At 43.1% G+C, this 20,808-nt stretch overlaps 1 protein-coding gene across 6 annotated transcripts in view; it reads right to left on the bottom strand.

Moving 5' to 3' along the window:
- Positions 1–1,913: 1,913 nt before the first annotated feature.
- The window catches only part of LOC146772870 (uncharacterized), a 196,928-nt gene continuing 178,033 nt past the window's right edge, over positions 1,914–20,808 (bottom strand). For 4 of the 6 annotated variants that reach the window (XR_014972069.1, XR_014972068.1, XM_085637918.1 and 1 more), the window contains 2 exons: positions 7,907–8,047; positions 1,914–2,054 (listed from right to left, as the gene is read on the bottom strand). The gene's annotated coding sequence lies outside the window, so the exon portion shown is untranslated. Of the gene's footprint in view, positions 2,055–7,906; positions 8,048–20,808 lie in introns of those variants that run through there. The other 2 variants (XM_085637921.1, XM_085637920.1) reach the window with 2 other exon arrangements.

Here is a 20,808-nt window from a genome sequence, read left to right on the forward strand (position 1 = left end):
TTCTAACACTAAAACACTTTTGGACTCTTTAGGGAAGTCATAACCTTGTACAAGGTATTCAGATACTAGATGTGATAAACAACTAGAGTGACAATGTTCAGAATTGAATAAAATTGTCTTTTTTAACCAATCGATTTTGGGATTATGTACCACTAACCAAGGAATCCCTAAAATGAGTCTAAATTGAGGAGCGTCAATTATGTCGAATGTGATACATTCACTAAGATTAGTGGAACATGTCATGATGAGATTTTCAGTGTGATTTTGTATAAGTCCTGATGTCAGTTCTTTACCGTCCACTGCTCTGACTATTTCCGGATGAAGTTTAGGCATGGATTTGAGGCCTAGTTCTTGTAGGAAGCTAGTATCAATAACATTGCCAGTTGCTCCTGAATCAATCAAGACATCAACTGACCAAATGTTGTCTTTATTGGATTGAGATTGTAATTTTACTTTTATACTAAGATGCTGGTATGATACTCCAGAAGCCATGGAGGCCAACCGAGTTACCTCACTCGACAAACTGACCTCTTGATAAGTCGAGCCTTTTAGTTTTCCGACTGTTGTATAATTCCTGCATCGCTAGTCTTATTCTTTGGTTTATTTGGACGAGTCGGACACTCTTTTACAAAGTGTCCAGCTTTACAACAGTAAAGACATTGGTTTAATTTTCTTCGTTTCTCTTTTTCTTCCTTAGAGAGGGGTCCTTTAATAGTACATATTTGCATAGGTTCTCCTAAATCTAACTTCAGAGCTACATCGGTTTTCAAGTGAGCCTTTTCTTTGATAGGAAACACTTTTTGATCAGAACGTCCTTTTGCTCCTTTACGTTCAGTTAAATGATGGTTAAGTGTCACAATTAAATCTATGAATTCTTCTATATCATCTGGGGAGCCAAAATGTGTGTAACCATATTCTTTAATTCTTCACGTAAACCCTTATAAAAAAGAGAAACTCTTTTGTCTTCCGGCCATTCTGCTTCAATTACTAGCCTATTGAACTGTGAGATATAATGTAACAAATCTGAAGTTCCTTTCTTTAAGTGCAATAGCTCATGATCAGCAGATTGCACAAATACATGTTTAGCAAATAACTTTTTCATTGTTTCTTTAAATTGTCTGAGATCATATAAAATCGGATCGTCACGTTCCACAAAAGGTACCACCATAAAGCTGCATCACCTCCTAAATAAGATAATATGAATGCTATCTTAGATGAATCATCTGGGAAAGCTGTAGGTCTTGCAATGAAATGTAAGTGGCATTGATTTAAAAAGATAGTGTATTTATTACTATCTCAATAAAACCTCTCTGGAGGTGCTAAAGGGATAGTGACAGGAGTCACTACTTGAATCTGAGTGGGTGTAGAGGAGGTACTACTGTGTAAAGTCTGCATCCCAGGCTGAAATGTAGGTGGTTTTTGTACAGCTTTTTGAGTAGTTGGAAAACTCCAAGTGGCTGGACCTGAAATGTTTGGAGCGTGCATGCTCGACTGTAAAGCAGAAATATCTCTTCTAAGAGCTGCATTTTCAGATTTTATATCAGCCAATATTGTTGCAATATCTTTCAGTGACACTGAAGTGGTCGCATCCATAACATCTGGGCGAAATATTATTCGTGGGCTTTGCCTTCTGTTAGGATTACAAGCAATCTTACCCGTCAGTTGCTTGTAAGATGATTTCGCAGAGACGTTATGGACCAACTTCCCAGTACCCTAACTAATAACATTGTAGGTAGAACACTAAGGCTACACAGTTGAGATTCAGAGAGGAGGGCCGGATCCGGGACGCTAGGTGCTCCTAGTTGTCGGCCTGCGAGGCAACAAGGACAAGTATAATTAACTACAAACTTAAACTAAACCTTAACATACACTATCCTCACTAAAACCATACAAATTACTCTAGAATTTCCTACCTGCGATCTAGGAGTGTTATACGTCGCGTCCTTGTAGTCATCGTGAAGTGTTCAGGGGTAGGTTGTTGTGACGGTTGGTGAAATATTCAAATTGGAAGACTATTGTAGGGAGTGATGTAGAAGATGATTGTAAGCTGGTACCTGAGTTTATAAATAAACATGGAGAAACAAGTTATTGGTTTTCTTATTATGCAATCTTGTTTTTAAACAAGGATTTCTGATTTTATTCTAGTACTTCACTTACTCTCTTTAGTATTCCAAGCATAATATTCTTCACGAACTGTATAAGGAGAAATAAATAAATAACATTGCCTAACACACAGCAAATCCTATAAAAGTGCTTTTTCAGATTATTAAAATGTGCAAATACTTTGTACAAGTTCGTTTTTTCAATGCTAACAATTGTCTCTATCTTTTCAGATAAATGTTCCAAAAATTGTTCCAAGAATAAATCAAGGTAAATATGGAGTTTTTGCTTCCTGCTTTCTTGCGTAGGGCGCCAGAATTAGCATTAGAAAACTTTCACTTAGCTCGTGTTTCTTCTTTCTTGTAGCTCCGGAAATGCTGTCAGCAGCCACAAGACCGGTGGTGAAGAAAACGGAGCGCTACTGGAGGCTGGAATCCCTTCGTTCGAGCAGCAGGTGAGCCGGGGTGTTTTCTCGCTCCAGAAGCAGAAGGCAAAGCGCCTTCTGGAAGATGGGTGTGGCAATAAATAATCTCGCCACACCCAAGAAGAATGATGACGTTGTGCATGTTCTACGTAACGTGCGCATATCGGAAGACTGCATTGATGCAGGATGCTCGATGCTTTTTACTTTTACTTCAGTCCGGTTGTGCCACAATGAGTGATCTTTCGTTGATATAGAACGCATTGCACTGATGTATATAAAAACGGTGCCAAAAGTACATATGTTACACATTACAACGCACATAAAAAATGAAATACAAAAGCAACACAGGGCTTTTGATATGAAACACATTACATAAGCACTGCATATTCCTAAACAGTTATATAAGCATTAACATACTCAAAGCAAGGTGTGCTGGAAGCACAGGACAGGGGTGGTTTTTTTGGGGGAATATTGCGCTTCTCTGGAAGCGTTATGAACCACATTTTTAGTTGTGCATGTACATTTGTAGGGATTTATGGGAGTTGGGACGGGGAATCATGACAGTACCCCCCCCCCCCGCAAAATCCCCCCTAAGACTTGAGGCACAGGTTTTGGTTTGTCAGGATAGCGAGAATGAAATGCTTTAACTAACCGTGGAGCGTTTTGGACATTGGCTAGAGGCTCCCAAGAGCGGTCCTCGGGTCCATAACCCTTCCAGTGAATCAAATAGAATAATGTTCCTCTGATTCGTTTGGAATCTATGATGGATTGCCCTTCAAATTCGGGGGTACCATCAACGTCTACCGCTGAGGGCACTGTTGTTGTTCGGGTCATAGGATTAAATGGTTTCAACAAAGAGACATGAAATACCGGGTGAATCCAAATTTTAGAAGGGAGAGCTAACTTAACACTGACCGGATTTATAACCTTTTCTATGACAAATGGTCCTATAAATCGGGGACAGAATTTCTTATGTGTCTTGATGTTTAAATGTCTCGTGGATAACCATACCTTGTAACATAACTAGGTTGTACAGATCGATGAGAATCAGAAATACGCTTTTGACTTTCCTTTGCTTGCGCTAAGTGGTATTGGGCATGTGATTGGATTGCAACTAGGTTTTCGATATTTTCCTTGACCGATGCTATAGTAGAGGAAGATATAACTGAACCACGCATATTTTTTGGGTGAAAGCCATAATTACAAAAGAATGGAGACATATCAGTAGAGGAGTGATCCATGTTATTATAGGCAAACTCAAGAACCCATAATATATCTGACCATTCAACCTCATATTCTGTTAACATACAGCGTAACAACTGTTCAATAGTCTGATTTGTATGTTCAGTAAGACCATCAGTTTGAGGATGATAACTAGAAGATGTGCGAACGTCCATGTTTAAAGATTTGCCCAAATGTTGCCAAAAATGAGAGAAAAATTGAGGGCCTCTATCGGAAATGACCACTGATGGAATTCCATGTAATCTGATTACTTCTTTCGCAAATATGGAAGCTAGTTCTTGTGCAGAAGGTCATTTTTTTAGAGGAATGAAATGAGCCATTCGGGAGAAATGATCAACCACAGTTAAATTGGTAGTAAAACTGTTGTGTGTGTGGGGAAGTTCTACAATACAGTCTGACGATATTGTGTGCCAGGGTTGTGGTGGTATCGGTAAAGGATGTACAAGACCACTAGGAGCTTGATGTTGTGATTTATTCTGTATACAAATGGTACAGGTTTCAACATACTTTTGCACATCTTTAAACATGGAGGGCCACCAAAAACCTTGTTTGATTGATTGATAAGTTTTTGTTACTCCTGAAGGAGCTGACATGACAGTACCGTGATGTAATCGAATAACTTGTGTTTGCATACCTGTAGTTGGTACAAATAGCTGATTATTCACGAATAAGAGATCATTTCTCAAATGTAACAAAGGATATTTTTCTGCTAATTTAACACTCTTTGATCTAGGAATTCTTTTTTAATGTCTTGAATTACATCTGAATATATTGCTCCCACTTGAAAACATTGTGCAGGCAATACAGGTTGCATACAGTCTAATGTAGGGTACATATAATCTGAAATTCCAATACGAGATACAGCTTTAGCTTTCTTTTTTTTTTTTCCTGGACGATAGGTGATGATAAAATTATAATCATTAAAAAAGAGAGTCCAGCGAAGTTGTCGGGCCGTGAGAGCTTTGATGGAATGTAAAATCTGTAGATTTTGATGATCGGTATAAATCGTTATGGGATGTCTAGCTCCCAACAAATAATGATGCCATTCTTCGAATACAGCTTTTATCGCTAGTAACTCTCTATCCACAATAGCGCAATTTTGTTCTGTTGGTGTGAGTTTCCTAAAATACTAAGCGATTGGATGCATTTGACCTGTGTCTTTATGTCTTTGAGATAATATTCCTCCAGTAGCAAATTGAGAGGCATCTGCCTCTACAATGAAAGGATTCGAAGGATCGGGGTGCATTAAAATGAGAGCAGAAGTGAATTGAGTTTTTAAACTCTGAAAAGCATTTTCTGCTTCTTGGGTCCATTCAAATTTCAATTTTTTTTGTAAAAGCCGAGTAATTGCCGTGATAATTTGAGAGAAATTACAAATGAAGCGCCTATAAAAATTGGCGAATCCCAAAAAACTTTGCACTTGTTTTACAGTAGAGGGACTTGGCCAATTAAGGACTGCCTGTATCTTGTTGGGATCCATCTCAATTCCTTTAGGACTAAGAACATAGCCTAAAAACTCCACTTTAGTGGTGTGAAATATGCTTTTTTCCAATTTGACGAATAGAGAGTTCTGCAATAGCTGTCGAAGAATTGCCCTTACTTGTTTTACATGTTCTGTTGTGTTTTTAGAGTAAATCAAGATATCATCAATATATACAACACAACATAAATCTAAGAAATCTCTTAACACCTCATTTATAAAAAATTGAAATGCTGCAGGAGCATTGCAGAGTCCGAAAGGCATGACTTGATATTCGTACAAGCCAAATTATGTACGGAAGGCTGTCTTCCATTCATCGCCTTCGCAAACTCTTACAAGATGGTATGCTCCGCACAAATCCAATTTAGTGTAAATGGTAGCATCTTTTATTTGATCCAATAGTGTTGGTATTAATGGAAGCGTATACCTGTTCTTAATGGTAACATTATTTAAAGTGCGATAATCGATGCATGTGAGCAAATCTTCCCCTTTCTTCGGAATAAAAAAAAGAGGAGAAGACACGGCAGATTTAGGATGTCGAATAAATCCGTTTGCAAGATATTCATCAAGGTATTCTCTTAAATGTTCATTTTCTTTCTCAGTAGGAGTGTAAATTCTACAGCAGGGTAGAGTAGCTCCATGCATTAAATCTATTCGACAATCGAAGTCTCTGTGTGGAGGTAAAGTATTGGCCTTTTTCTTATCAAATACATCTGTGAGATCTGAATATTCCATTGGCACTCCTTCTAACACTAAAACACTTTTGGGCTCTTTAGGGAAGTCATAACCTTGTACAAGGTGTTCAGATACTAGATGTGATAAACAACTAGAGTGACAATGTTCAGAATTGAATAAACTTGTCTTTTTTAACCAATCGATTTTGGGATTATGTACCACTAACCAAGGAATCCCTAAAATGAGTCTAAATTGAGGAGCGTCAATTATGTCGAATGTGATGCATTCACTAAGATTAGTGGAACATGTCATGATGAGATTTTCAGTGTGATTTTGTATAAGTCCTGATGTCAGTTCTTTACCGTCCACTGCTCTGACTATTTCCGGATGAAGTTTAGGCATGGATTTGAGGCCTAGTTCTTGTAGGAAGCTAGGATCAATAAAATTGCCAGTTGCTCCTGAATCAATCAAGACATCAACTGACCAAATGTTGTCTTTATTGGATTGAGATTGTAAAGCTACTTTTATACTAAGATGCTGGTATGATACTCCAGAAGCCATGGAGGCCAACCTAGTTACCTCACTCGAAAAACTGACCTCTTGATAAGTCGAGCCTTTTAGTTTTCCGACTGTTGTATAATTCCTGCATCGCTAGTCTTATTCTTTGGTTTATTTGGACGAGTCGGACACTCTTTTTCAAAGTGTCCAGCTTTACAACAGTAAAGACATTGGTTTAATTTTCTCCGTTTCTCTTTTTCTTTCTTAGAGAGGGGTCCTTTAATAGTACCTATTTGCATAGGTTCTCCTAAATCTAACTTCAGAGCTACATCGGTTTTCAAGTGAGCCCTTTCTTTGAAAGGAAACACTTTTTGATATGAACATCCTTTTTCTCCTTTACGTTCAGTTAAACGATGGTTAAGTTTCACAATTAAATCTATGAATTCTTCTATATCATCTAGAGGAGCCAAAATTTGTGTAACCATGTCCTTTAATTCTTCACGTAAACCCTTATAAAAAAGAGTAACTCCTTTTTCTTCCCGCCATTCTGCTTCAATTACTAGCCTATTGAACTGTGAGATATAATGTAACAAATCTGAAGTTCCTTGCTTTAAGTGCAATAGCTCATGATCAGCAGATTGCACAAATACATGTTTAGCAAATAACTTTTTCATCGTTTCTTTAAATTGTCTGAGATCATGTAAAATCGGATCAACAACTTTCCAGAAAAGGTACCGACCATAAAGCTGCATCACCTCCTAAATAAGATAATATGAATGCTATCTTAGATGAATCATCTGGGAAAGCTGTAGGTCTTGCAATGAAATGTAAGTGGCATTGATTTAAAAAGATAGTGTATTTATTACTATCTCCATAAAACCTTTCTGGAGGTGCTAAAGGGATAGTGACAGGAGTCACTACTTGACTCTGAGTGGGTGTAGAGGAGGTACTACTGTGTAAAGTCTGCATCCCAGGCTGAAATGTAGGTGGTTTTTGTACAGGTTTTTGAGTAGTTGGAAAACTCCAAGTGGCTGGACCTGAATTGTTTGGAGCGTGCATGCTCGACTGTAAAGCAGAAATATCTCTTCTAAGAGCTGCATTTTCAGATTTTATATCAGCCAATATTGTTGCAATATCTTTCAGTGACACTGAAGTAGTCGCATCCATAACGTCTGGGCGAAATATTATTCATGGGCTTTGCCTTCTGTTAGGATTACAAGCAATATTACCTGCCAGTTGCTTGTAAGATGATTTCGCAGAGACGTTATGGACCAACTTCCCAGTACCCTAACTAATAACCCTGTAGGTAGAACACTAAGGCAACACAGTTGGGATTCAGGGAGGAGGGCCGGATCCGGGACGCTAGGTGCTCCTAGTTGTCGGCCTGCGAGGCAACTAGGACAAGTATAATTAACTACAAACTTAAACTAAACCTTAACATACACTATCCTCACTAAAACCATAGAAATTACTCTAGAATTTCCTACCTGCGATCTAGGAGTGTTATACGTCGCATCCTTGTAGTCATCGTGAAGTGTTCAGGGGTAGGTTGTTGTGACGGTTGGTGAAATATTCAAATTGGAAGACTATTGTAGGGAGTGATGTAGAAGATGATTGTAAGCTGGTACCTGAGTTTATAAATAAACATGGAGAAATAAGTTATTGGTTTTCTTATTATGCAATCTTGTTTTTAAAAAAGGATTTCTGATTTTATTCTAGTACTTCACTCACTCTCTCTAGTATTCCAAGCATAATATTCTTCACGAACTGTATAAGGAGAAATAAATAAATAACATTGCCTAACACACAGCAAATCCTATAAAAGTGCTTTTTCAGATTATTAAAATGCGCAAATACTTTGTACAAGTTCGTTTTTTCAATGCTAACGATTGTCTCTATATTTTCAGATAAATGTTCTAAAAATTGTTCCAAGAATAAATCAAGGTAAGTATGGAGTTTTTGCTTTCTGCTTTCTTGCGTAGGGCGCCAGAATTAGCATCAGAAAACTTTCACTTAGCTCATGTTTCTTCTTTCTTGTAGCTCCGGAAATGCTGTTAGCAGCCACAAGACCGGCAGTGAAGAAAACGGAGCGCTACTGGAGGCTGGAATCCCTTCTTTCGAGCAGCAGGTGAACCGGGGTGTTTTCTCGCTCCAGAAGCAGAAGGCAAAGTGCCTTCTGGAAGATAGATGGGTGCGGCAATAAATAGTCTTGCCACACCCAAGAAGAATGATGACGTTGTGCACGTTCTACGTAACGTGCGCATATCGGAAGACTGCATTGATGCAAGATGCGTAATGCTTTTTACTTTTACTTCAGTCCGGTTGTGCCACAATGAGTGATCTTTCGTTGATGTAGAACGCATTGAACTTATGTATATAAAAACGGTGGAAAAAGTACATATTTTACACATTACAACGTACATAAAAAACGAAATACAAAAGCAACACAGGGCTTTTGATATGAAACGCATTACATAAGCACTGCATATTCCTAAACAGTTATATAAGCATTAACATACTCAGACCAAGGTGTGTTGGAAGCACGGGACAGGGGTGGGTTTTATTCTGGGAATATTGCGCTTCTCTGGAAGCGTTATGAACCACCTTTTAGTCCTGCATGTACATTTTTAGGGATTTATGGGAGTTGGGACGGGGAATCACGACACTGAGCTGGACTCTACCTCCAACACAGCCAAGCTCACTTCATGAGCTGCACACATTTCTTTTTGCTTAGTTGAGACACTCAGGGTCTCAAGCCTCGCAAATTCCTCACCGAGCTCTCTCATTCTCAGCTCATTTGCCAAGATCAATTTCTTTTCTTTCAAGGCATAAACTCTCCTGCTCTCCTCTGCCTTGGGCTGAATTTCCATTTCCATCTGCTTTGTTTTGATCCTCAGGACTTCTAGCTCCTGCTCCCTGACCCTTTGGTTCTCCTCCAGTTCCTCTGGGGAAAACTGCTAGATGAATGATTGCTGCTATCCCTAGAGACTGCTCTTCCCACAGGCAGAACCTGTGATCTGAAACCATCCCCTTGAGCATCCTCCTCCACCTTTGCATCCTCTGTCTCCCCAGCCTCTCTGACCTCCCACCAGGCCCTTAAGGCCTTCTGTAGCTCCTCCTACCTGGAGCTGCTCTTTGTGGGATATCCAAAGTTCCTGTAGAACTGCTTGAGTTGACCTACTTTGTAACTACTTAACATTTCGATATCAAACTCCAGTTCTGCAACATCACTTGCTGGTTTAACCTTCTGAGACATAATGCGTGGATACTTTAAGAGTCACTCAAAAATAGAACCAAAAACAAAACACAGTATGTGGTTGCATAGTGGTCTGCACTAAACTAGTGATGTACACCAATCACTGTGGGTCAAGTACAAATACAGGTTCAAATCCCATGGCTGCCACCAATGTTAGAAATTGGGATCTCTAGTTGGCAGATGTAGGTGCCTTTGTCCAAATAGGGACCCTTGCTTCTAGTCAGGGTAAGGGGGATACACACTTTAGATAACCCCTGCTCAATCCCTTGGAAGCTTGGCACGAGAAGACAGGCTCATCCCAAAGGCAATGTGTAAAGTATTTGTACCAACACACACAGTAACATAATGACAACACCACAAAAGGACACCACACCAGTTTAGAAAAATAAACTATCTTTATCTAAACTAAACAAGACCAAAACAACAAAAATCCAACATACACAGTTAAAAATATGACTTTTAGAAAAGTTTCAAGAACTTGTACCATAGAAAACTATGGATGCGTGACTTTTCACCAAAGTACCTGTAGTTGCGTCAAAGTTCACCAAGCCAATGGAACTGGTGCTGAATTGTAAGACACTGGTGGTGATGGTGGAGGCTCCCCCCTGCCCAAAGTCCAGAGACCCTACATGACATAGATAGATGGTGATGAAGTCTGCAAGCTGGCACCAGTTGGTAACTGTATCGATAAGAATTATTCTTCATATATAATGTGTGTTCATGATGAGTGGTGTCCCAGGCCCGGAAAGCAATCTCTTTTTCTCCCCTAACTGTTATTTTTTCTTGTTTTCTTATCTTAAGTTTCTTTCTTTGCAGAGAATGTACTGTTTAATTTACCAAGCTCAATTACTGTAGTACAACAGTGGTAAGGGGCACTTTTGGCACAGCGTGTTGTGCGTGCATGTGGTAAAATGGTCTGCGGTTGGCGTTTCATCTTCCTCCCTTGCAGAGGCAATAGACGAGATTGAGCTGTTATTGCATGTACCAGCTGATTGGTCAAACACAGTTCTGGGGTTGGACCTTCAAATTGGGGTAGTTTGGGAATTCAATGTAGCAGTTACAAGGGAGCACGATTGACCATGCGGAAGACTGACACTGCGACCAGGCACATGGGACAAGGGCTGGTGGAGTGTGATATACCTGCTATAGATGGAGTCAAGGGCGTAGTATAACCTTATTATGTGGAATAAACGATACCGCATTCATGCACAGCTTGGTAGACTGAAAGCACAAATTGTCCTCCTACAGGAGACACATCTAAACGCCAGTGAAGCGAATAAATTGCATAAAAAGTGGAGAGGCCAGTTATATAATACAAATTACTCGGCTTTTGCAAGAGGAGTGGCTGTATGGATACGGGCCGGGGTCCCTTACAGATTGCTGGAGCAAAGGGTGGACGTTGAGGTCAGATATGTACTACTGAGGGGTAAGCTGGATGGACAGATGCTGGTGATTGGGAGTATTTATGCACCAAACTCAGAACAAGAAGGGTTCCTCCAACGATTGAGCACCGAATTGGCAGACTCGGTACCTTACCCTTGGATTCTTGGGGGGGACTATCATGCAGTGCTGAACATGCGTGTGGATAGATCACACCCACCACTGTGAGACGCATTGGCAACACAACAAGCCAGGGCATTAGGTGTCTGTGAAGACGGGTGGGACCTCAAAGATGTTTGGCCCGTTAAACATGCAACGACACGGGAATACTCCTTTTACTCCCATGTACATGCAGTACACGCTAAAATAGATCATATCTTCTGTTCCCCCCATTCTTCGAGAGTGTTGTGCATAACACATTTAGGTAAGATGCTCTCTGACCACTGTCCTCCAGAGATGACAATAGAGTGGGGAAACATCCCGACACCGGTGCCGTCATGGAGGTTTAACCCCACCGTGCTTGAGGACGGGGCTTTTCGGGCACGAATGACTGCCACTGTAACAGACTATTTCGCGTTCAAGGTGGTGGTAAGGGGGGCCTCTATAGGAGCAGTGGTTGGAGCGCGGCAGGAGATAGTACGTATGTTGACGGAAGTTGAGGGTCAATTGGGGCCTCTGGAAGCAGCAGCTGCGGAGTCTCCAGCTCAAGGGGATAGTCTGCAGAAGATGCGAGTTGAGCATGCTGATTTGCTGGAGCGGCTGCGAGTAATTGATTATAGAAGCGTATGTCCAGAGAACTCACATGGAGGCTCATAAGGCAGGTACCCTATTGGCACGCATTATTAGGGACCAGCCTCAAGTGACCCCCTATAACGCAAATCCATTCACCGTCAGGCGAAGTGGCTGATACTCAATTATCAATGAATGAGGCATTCCGGAAATATTATAGCAGTTTGTACAGCGCCCCTCGAGGCTCGCAGGGGCCAGAAATCCGGGAGTTTCTACAGGGAGTGAGGCTGCTGCAGCTGTCTGCAACAGACCAAGACGAACTAAGGTCCCCCATCACAATTGAGGAAATAGTGACCGCCTTCCGGGCCCTGCCGTGAAATAAAATCCCGGGGCTGGACGGCCTACTAGCAGAGTTTTATTCAACCTATGCCAGGGAATTGCCCCCCACTTGCAGGTGCTGTACACAGTGTCTGCTTAGGAAGGCGCTCTTCCCCAGACCACAAACCAGGCACTAGTGGTTTCACTGCCCAAGCCTGGGCGAGATGCGGCTGACATCTCAGCGTACCACCCCTTGTCGCTCCTCAGCACAGAGTATAAGATTTTAAGTAAGATTTTAGTGACACGATTACTGCCCTATCTTAATAAGCTAATACATGTAGACCAATGTGGTTTTGTACCATGAAGAAGTACTGCGCAAAATGTGAGGCGGCTTTATCAAATAATGTGGGCCCCCTTGGAGCGTTTCTCAAAGGCGGGCTGCCTCTCCTTAGATATGCGACAGGCGTTCGACACGCTGAGTTGGGAACACATGCTGCACACCATGGGCCTATATGGGATACCTGCTGAATACAGCAATTAGGTTAGGTTATTGTACGCTGCTCCGATGGCTCGAGTTAGGACTGGAGGCAACATATCGCAGGCATATCGGGTTCAAAGGGGTACGAGACAAGGTTGCCCCCTGTCCCCCATGCTCTTTATACTCGAACCACTTGCACACAAACTGCGCATATCACCCCCCGATTGGGGCATACCAGTCGGCCCGGTGATACACGCTGCATCGCTATATGCTGATGACATCATACTGTATTCCAGAGATTTATACAGTGGACTTCCTGATGCGTCAGTGACCTTTAAGGAGTTCGAGCAGGTGTCTGGGCCCCACATAAACTTTGATAAATCAGTGGCATATTTCTTCCACCACCTGGATGCCCCATGTAGAGTAGGATTCAGGGATGACGAGGTACAGGTGGCCCCGGTTACGTTTAAATATCTGGGTGTACACATATATAGAACACAACAAGACATAGTCGATGGCAATGTGCAGAGGGCAATAAATGCACTGCGTTCTCAGATAGCGTTCTGCACCACATTGCCATTATGAGTCATGGGACGTCTAGCCATCGCTAAGATGGTAATGCTACCTAGAGTACTGTACTATTTCACAACAATCCCGATCTTCCTCCCTGCGAAAATATTTAGGGTACTAGACTCCTTACTGGTAGAACTAGTATGGGGCACGGGTAGGAGAAGAGTGGCACTTAAGAAGCTAAAATTACCCACCACTGCTGGAGGGTAGGGTGCGCCTGACATTAAGGCTTATTGCATGGTGAGCCAGCTACAATGGCTTTCATTCTGGCTTGCGGTATGCAACCTGCAGGAGATTGAGTACACGACTAGAATGTGGCCGCAAGGTAAATTGCATGTGAAACTACATAGCGAGCGCCCAATTGATACTAAGGACTCACCGCTACTACAAATAGCGTTAAAATACTGGACTTATGCCAAATGGTACACTCGCTTCTGTGTACCATATGCTCCAAATATCCCTTTTGTAGGACTACCTATCCCAACAGGAATAGTTACGCAGAGACAGATAGCAAGCTGGGAGACAGAGGGAGTAGCAATGGTGGGAACACTATTCCAAGAGGATACATTAATGTCACACGCTGATTTCACAAATGCTAACGGCATGACGGATACCTTGTTCCTCTTACACGCTGGAGTGTCACTTTGTTTGAAACAATTATGTGCCCCAACTGGACAGGAGCCATCTGTGAATGAATTAGTTCACATGCTCCATTTAATGGGAAATGGTAGACATTTAACAAAATGGCTTTATGTGGATATAAGAGGGACAGTAACATCACCCCTTGGGGCATTGTGGGTAAAATGGGAAGCAGATGTAACGGAGGGACTGACAGACAAAGACTGGGTGAGAACACTAGCATACCCAAAGATAGTGTCCCGCAATGAGCGGTTCAAATTTATACAATACCTGATTCTTCAGAGAGCATACCTCACTCCACATAGGCTTCACAAACTGTTCCCAGCTGTCCCAGTCGATTGCCCGCGCTGCGTTTAGACAGATGCTGGGTTTGTGCATATGCTATGGTCCTGTCCAGCTCTATCCCATTATTGTGGGCAGATTGCACGGGTGCTTACAGAAATTATAGGGGACAATACTTGGAATATGGCGAGGAGCTGTTTGCTGGGGTTATACCGCCAACCCAAGGGGTACAAGGTGCAGACACGTTTTGCCAACCTAGCGCTCCTACTAGCGAAGAGACACATAACTAGTCGATGGAAGGCGGTCAGGCTGCCCAGCTTAGAGTCCTGGAGGGAGGAAGTGATCAAATGGAGTCTCGCTGAAAGTGCTGCGATACGCAGAGAAGAACAGAGAGGACTGCAAAAAATTCCAATAGCAATGGCATGGGATGTGTTGTGTGAGGCGTTTAAAAGCTGGGAGGAACCAACGCAGGTTGGTGTAACATGAGCGTGGCTGTAGCTGAGCGATACTGTGACGGGGATAAATGCTGCTCATTAGATATCCCTGAGCGCCCCAGATTGGGAAAGATTATGTTCCGAATCCTAGGTCTTGTAAAGGTCTTTACGCATAATGTTACTATTTTACTCTGCCAATGAGATGGATATAGACAGTGCCCCCAGTTAGATAACTGCAGGTGGGGGGTGGAGGGAGGGATCCAAGGTAGTTCTATTGTTTTATCAGGCATGATTACACTCTCACAATGTAAGGCAAAGATATAGACTGGAATACCGTCTATCAAGTGTTGTACAAATAATGATGTATTGTTGTCGACAAATTACGCACATTGTAATGTTGCACTGGCACCATGTTAATGTACGTGTTCGCTGAGTGTGCGATGACATGCCACACGATCTGCATTGTGATTTACTGTGATTATGGAATATGATTTTCTTTTATGATTAAAAAGCTTAATAAAGTTTGTGTTAAAAAAAAGAAAGTTCACCAAGCCAATTCGCCGCAGCGCTAGAAAACAAAGGAATGCAACACTTCGTAGACCCTGAGGAGGTGATGCAACAGCCCTGCTGCATGTAGAGGGATTGATGCGTCGATTCTTCAGGCCGGTTCCAATCCGCAGGTGATGCGCTGGGAAAGCATGTCGCACAGTTACGATGTGTGGGTCTTCGGGATGCGTCGGCGAATGATTCGACGGTGTTGAGCGGTGCTGCGTCGGTCCTCTTCAGCTGCGATCCCTCGATGCGTCGATTCTTGCAGCAATGACAGGTTCCGCAATGGTTTTCGCAGTGGCGCGGTGATCCGTGCAAATTCTTCTCACGCCGTAAAGATGCGTCGGAAAACCAGCCGCAAGAAGAGCGGTGCGTCGTTTTCTGTAGTTCTTTGAGTTTCTTCTCAATTCCAGCTCCCGAACAGCAGCAACAACCGCCAGAGGCCCAAAACTAGCACAGACACTTCAAGGCAGGTCAGAACTCACAACAGCAGAGTTCAGGGGAACTGGGGGTGAAGTCTTTGCATCCCAGCATTGTGGAAGGCAGGCACAGCCCTATTCAGGTACAGGTGCTACTCCTCCCACCACACCAAATGCAGATCAGGCCTATTCAGCCTAGTGCTGAGTCATCCAGACTCCTGGAGCCACTGCACCTCCCCAGCCCCTGTCACTCCAAAGCCAGACAGTCAATCCACAAACAGGCAGAGGCACACAGGATGGTTGAACAAGAAATAGCCACTTTCTAAAAAGTGGTATTTTCAAACACACAATTTAAAAATCATCTTTACTAAAAGATGTATTATTAAATCCTGAGTTCAGGGATACTAAACTCCATTTTTCGATCTTATCCCTATGAGAAGATATGCTTGTAAAATGTTACAAAGCATTCCCCATTCTGTCCTATGGGGCAAGATAGCCTTTCAATAGTGAAAAATGAAATTGGCAGTATTCGCTATCAGGACATGTTACACACACCAGTACATGTCCTACCTTTCACATACTCTGCACCCTGCCCAGGGGGATACCTTGAGCCTACCATAGGGGTGTCCTATGTGTAAGAAAAGGAAAGGGTAGGGCCTGGCAAGTGATTGCACTTGCCAACTCGACATGGCAGTTAACAAACTGCACACAGGCACTGCGGTGGCAGGCCTGAGACCTCTTTTCAGGGCTACTTATGTGGGTGGCACAATCAGCTCTGCAAGCCCACTGGTAACATTTGATTTACCAGCCCTGGCACATTCAGTGCACTTTACTAGGGACTGGCCAGTAAATCAAATATGCCAATCAGGGAGAACCAATCACAATATCAACTTACACAGAGGGCAATACATACTCTGGATATTGGACAGATAGTAGCCAGCGCCAGGACATCCTCAGGTAACCGTGCGCTCAAGAAATGCAATTAACATAACTTTAGCACAAATCAGCAGTGGTAAAGTGCCCAAAGTCCTATAGCCAACAAACACAGGTTAGGAAAAAATAGTAGGAAGAAGCAAAAAGTTTAGGGATAACCCTGTAAAAAGGGCAATTTCCAACAGTGTACCTTTGGGACTTCAGGGTTGGTCTGGTGTTTGATGAAGTATGACCTATATGGCAGGTGTTGTGTGAGGTTTATGAGATTCAAAGACATGCTACAAACATGGTGCAGCAAATGTCGCGGAACAATAAACATGAGATGTTGAAAAGTGTTGAAATAAATGAAGCTGCCCATACCTACCATTTTTAAGAGTGGTCAGTATTCTATAGTTGAGGCCACAATAAATTGCTCAGTGTGTGGCTCAATTGGGTTTACGGAGGTATATGACACAGGGGTCCACCCTGAACCTCATCATACACTGTTTGGCAATCATGTCATGTATCTGCTGAGATCTGCTCAGAAGGGACAGAAGCCCACTCCTAGTACGCACTGTTAGGCAACCTGGGCATGTACTATGTGGGGTTCCCCCACTCGTAGTAGAAACACAACTGCCCTTATGCACTCTTAAGCAAACAGGAAATGGTTTGTATGGGTTCCAGCCAGAAATAAGAGTTGCCTAACAACCAGTGTGCACTCTTAAGCAACCATGGCATGGACTGTCTAGGGTCATACCAGATATATATAAAGCATGCTCTCCATCGAGCACTGCTGTGCTACCAAGATATACAAGTATAGTAAATGGGTCTGAGTTATATGGGCAAAGTCATACCACAGCCCAGGAAGTTACCTGGGGCACGAAAGTGTACGGTGCAGTGCACAGCAGTTAGTTTAACTGGACGATCAAGTTAGTATCATTCAGTGATCCGGTGGGAAACATGTGTTTAGTTTTAGGAAAAAGGCTCCACCCCAGACTATCTCTATACATCCTGCCAATTAAATAACCCCTTGGTAGCCTGGCACAAGCAGTTAGGCTTGTCTCAGAGGCAATGTGTAAAGCTTTTGCACATAGCACACAGTAAAATAATGAAAACACTACAAAGAACACCACACCACTTCAGAAGAATAAAGTATCGTTAATCAAACCAAAAAAGACCAAAACAACAAAGATCCAACAGACAGATATAAAAATATGACTTTTCAAATGTAAAAACAGCTCTGTCCGTCGATAACGCTGGATTCGTCACTTTTGTTGCAAAGTACCTGAGATGCGTCAAAATCACAAAAAAGACAGGGGCAAGGAAGGTGACGCATCGCTTCCTTGCTCCAGGGAAGGTGATGCGTCAGTTTCTTAGTGCCACGCAGGGGAGGTGATGCGTTGGTTCCTTACTGCAGTCCAAGGGTTGATGTAGATTTGGCGCACAGGTGCGATGCGTGGACATCCGGTTGCACTTGAGGTCAATGCAGCAGCAGTCACAGAGGCGCTGCATCGATTTCTTCAGCCGCGATCTAACTATGGATGAATCTTTTAGCCGCAAAGCAGGGGCTGCATCAGTGCGGTGATCTCAGACTTCGGAGATTGATGCACAGGACTTGGCATGTGGTGTTTTTTTGGGCCAGGCGACTACTGGTGTGGCTCCTTCAGATTGAGGATGGGGAGACCCATTATACATCTGAATGCTTCGACAGGGAAATGAGTATACTCCCAACCTGAAATTCTGCTATTTTTTCAGAACATTATTGGGAAACACTACGGGGCTGGCGATCTGGTGCCCTCATTCGGAACCTGAAATCAGGGATGCCATAAATGGCTCAACATGTGGTAAACTACCTGAGATGGATTTACGTTCAGCTGAATTTTATTAGGCTTATACCATCCAATTGGTTCAGTGGTTGGTTGAAATGAATGCTGCAGCATTAGAACGGACCGAACTAGAGAGATTCATATTGTCTCTTTCCCAAACCAGCGGGGGATGCCCTGGATGCGATAACATGTCATCCTTTAATAATGCTCAACCTGGATTATAAGATCCTTAGCAAGGCCATTGCTGCCATGGGGCCTGGGGACCATTATGGATTTATCCTTAACCACAACACCTCCTACAAAATCAGGTGTCTGTACTGAGTTCAAAGATGAAACACTTTATGAATAGTACCCAGAGTCATAGGTATTTCCGTAGATGTAAGATAGGCTTTTGACTCGTTGCAGTGTGACTACCTTCAAGAGGTCATGACTTGGATGTCTCTGGGTGAGGGATGGACTCGATGGGTTGCATTATTATAGGCTTGTGCAAGAGCCCGTGTGTGCATTGGCCGGAGTATCTCAGACCCATTTGGGATCCACCGCGGAGCACTCCAAGGGTGCCCTCTTTCCGGAAGCTGTTTGCACTGGTGAGAGAGCCATTTGTGTGCTAGGCAAGGGTGTAGGGTCGTGGGAGAGGAATCCCCCTGCATGACAGGGAAAACGTGGTCTCGTTGTATGCAGATGACATGTTTCTCTTCCTGAGAGATACAAGTATGGGCATGCAGTGGATCATGGCTCTACTCGAGGAGTTCGGATAAGTCTTTGGTCTGTAACCAAACTGGCAGATCTTGTGTGCTTTCCCCATGTCCCCTGAACTTGTGGAGCCCCCAGAGGCAGTGTGAAATGCTGGGCCTCTGTGGGAACCAAGAATACTTAAATATTTGAGGGTGAGAATTTACAATACTGTCATTGACATTAGAGAAGGTAACCTTGGGAGAGCGCTCCATGTTCTTCGTGGCACCGCAGCATTCTGGAGGATGCTAAAACTTCCCATCATGGCTCATGTGGCCTTGTCTACAATGGTCATGTTGCCAAGAGTCCTTTATGACTTTGTAAACCAAGCTAGTTGGGTACCAAAAGCATGATTTAAAGCCATTAATGGCTTGCTTCAGGAGCTGGTGTGGGACAGGCAGGGTACACTGGTGTACCTGTGTATGCTTCAGAGAACGACTGGTAGGGGGACTTTGAGGTCCAAGACTTTGACCTCTATTATTTAGTGGCGCAATTCCAGTGGGTTGCTCGCTGTTTGGATGGCCTCATGTGGCAAAGCCAGGAGATTACGGGAGAGCCCATAAAGAGGGGGCATTGATGGCCATGATACTCAAAGTCGGGCTTGCCCCAGAACTCCAGACCTTGGTTAGTGTGTGGCTCTAATATGCTGGAGAAGGGCCAGCAACTATGTGAGGTGATTTTCCATTGTATGCCCCGGCAATACAGCTGGTGGGATTCCTTGAGCCAAAGATTTATATTTTACTGCCTGGTGACTATGTGGATGGCAGCAGATGTGGAGACCCTTGGGAACTGCTACTCGATTAGGGCAACTGGAGATCGACAGTGGCTTACCAGGTGCCCAATTTTTGACCCATAGAGCATTGGCTATTGCAGCAGTTTTAGATTCAGGTGGTGCTAGACCTGAAGCACACCTTGAGTTGTTGCCAGCTCTGTACAGCGAAGATATGACTTCCTGTTCTGTACAGAAGTCGACCAGAGAAAAATGTGAACAAGAGGTTACTGGACCTGACCTTAGGGATAGCCCGTAGAGACATAGCGCTTCATTGTAAATCACCCCATGGCCCCTGCATAGCAGGGGAGGGCACAGGTAGAAACGTGTGTCTTAGTAGAAGGAGTGGCGATAGGGGCTGAAGAAGCTAGAGAATTGTGCACGAATTGAGGGCTTATGACAGGAGTTGGTGGCTAGTTTTGAGAGCATGCCCACTAGAATGCAAAAGAAAGGGGTGTTGCAAGGTGTACATATGCGCGAGAACTGCGGTGAGCTCCCTCTCTTTCTCTTTCTGGGGCACCTCAGCATCCCTTCGCACCGCCTCATCCTGCCATGATGAAAGAGGGACATATGACACTATTGCATCTGATAGGATTGCTGGTAACTGTGGCTGCCTTCACTGAGCAAATCTCTCTCTTTGATTGTTATGTTGCTGTTAAAGATATTTGTTGGATTAATTTCTTAGCTTTCTATAATTGACGAGCATGAGTACTGGGAAAATTCCCAGGTTTCATTCAACCGAACTATATGATGCTGCCACACTGAATGGCCTGCCAGGTATGTAATAGCACATACATTGTTGACATATAAGATCGCCCGATGTACAGATTGTTTCCCAAATGTATAAACAAAAACAAAAAAGGATGTGGGGCTAGATTATACAGCTGTTCACATAGTCACTAAGATAAAAAAAAAACACAACTTAAATCAATTCAGCCTTGCTGGAATGAAAAGGTGCGATCTAGTCTCTACCCAAGGGCGTGCAACCACAACTTCCTGGTCTGTCATGAAATAATGGAGAAAGGTGGGAGGGTGTCACAAAATTAGGTCAAGGTCAGGGCGCCTCTTTTCTGTTCCTTCACAATAACATGTAGCA

The sequence above is a fragment of the Triturus cristatus genome, chromosome 12 (assembly GCF_964204655.1).
Source record: "Triturus cristatus chromosome 12, aTriCri1.1, whole genome shotgun sequence".
Taxonomy (NCBI): domain Eukaryota; kingdom Metazoa; phylum Chordata; class Amphibia; order Caudata; family Salamandridae; genus Triturus; species Triturus cristatus.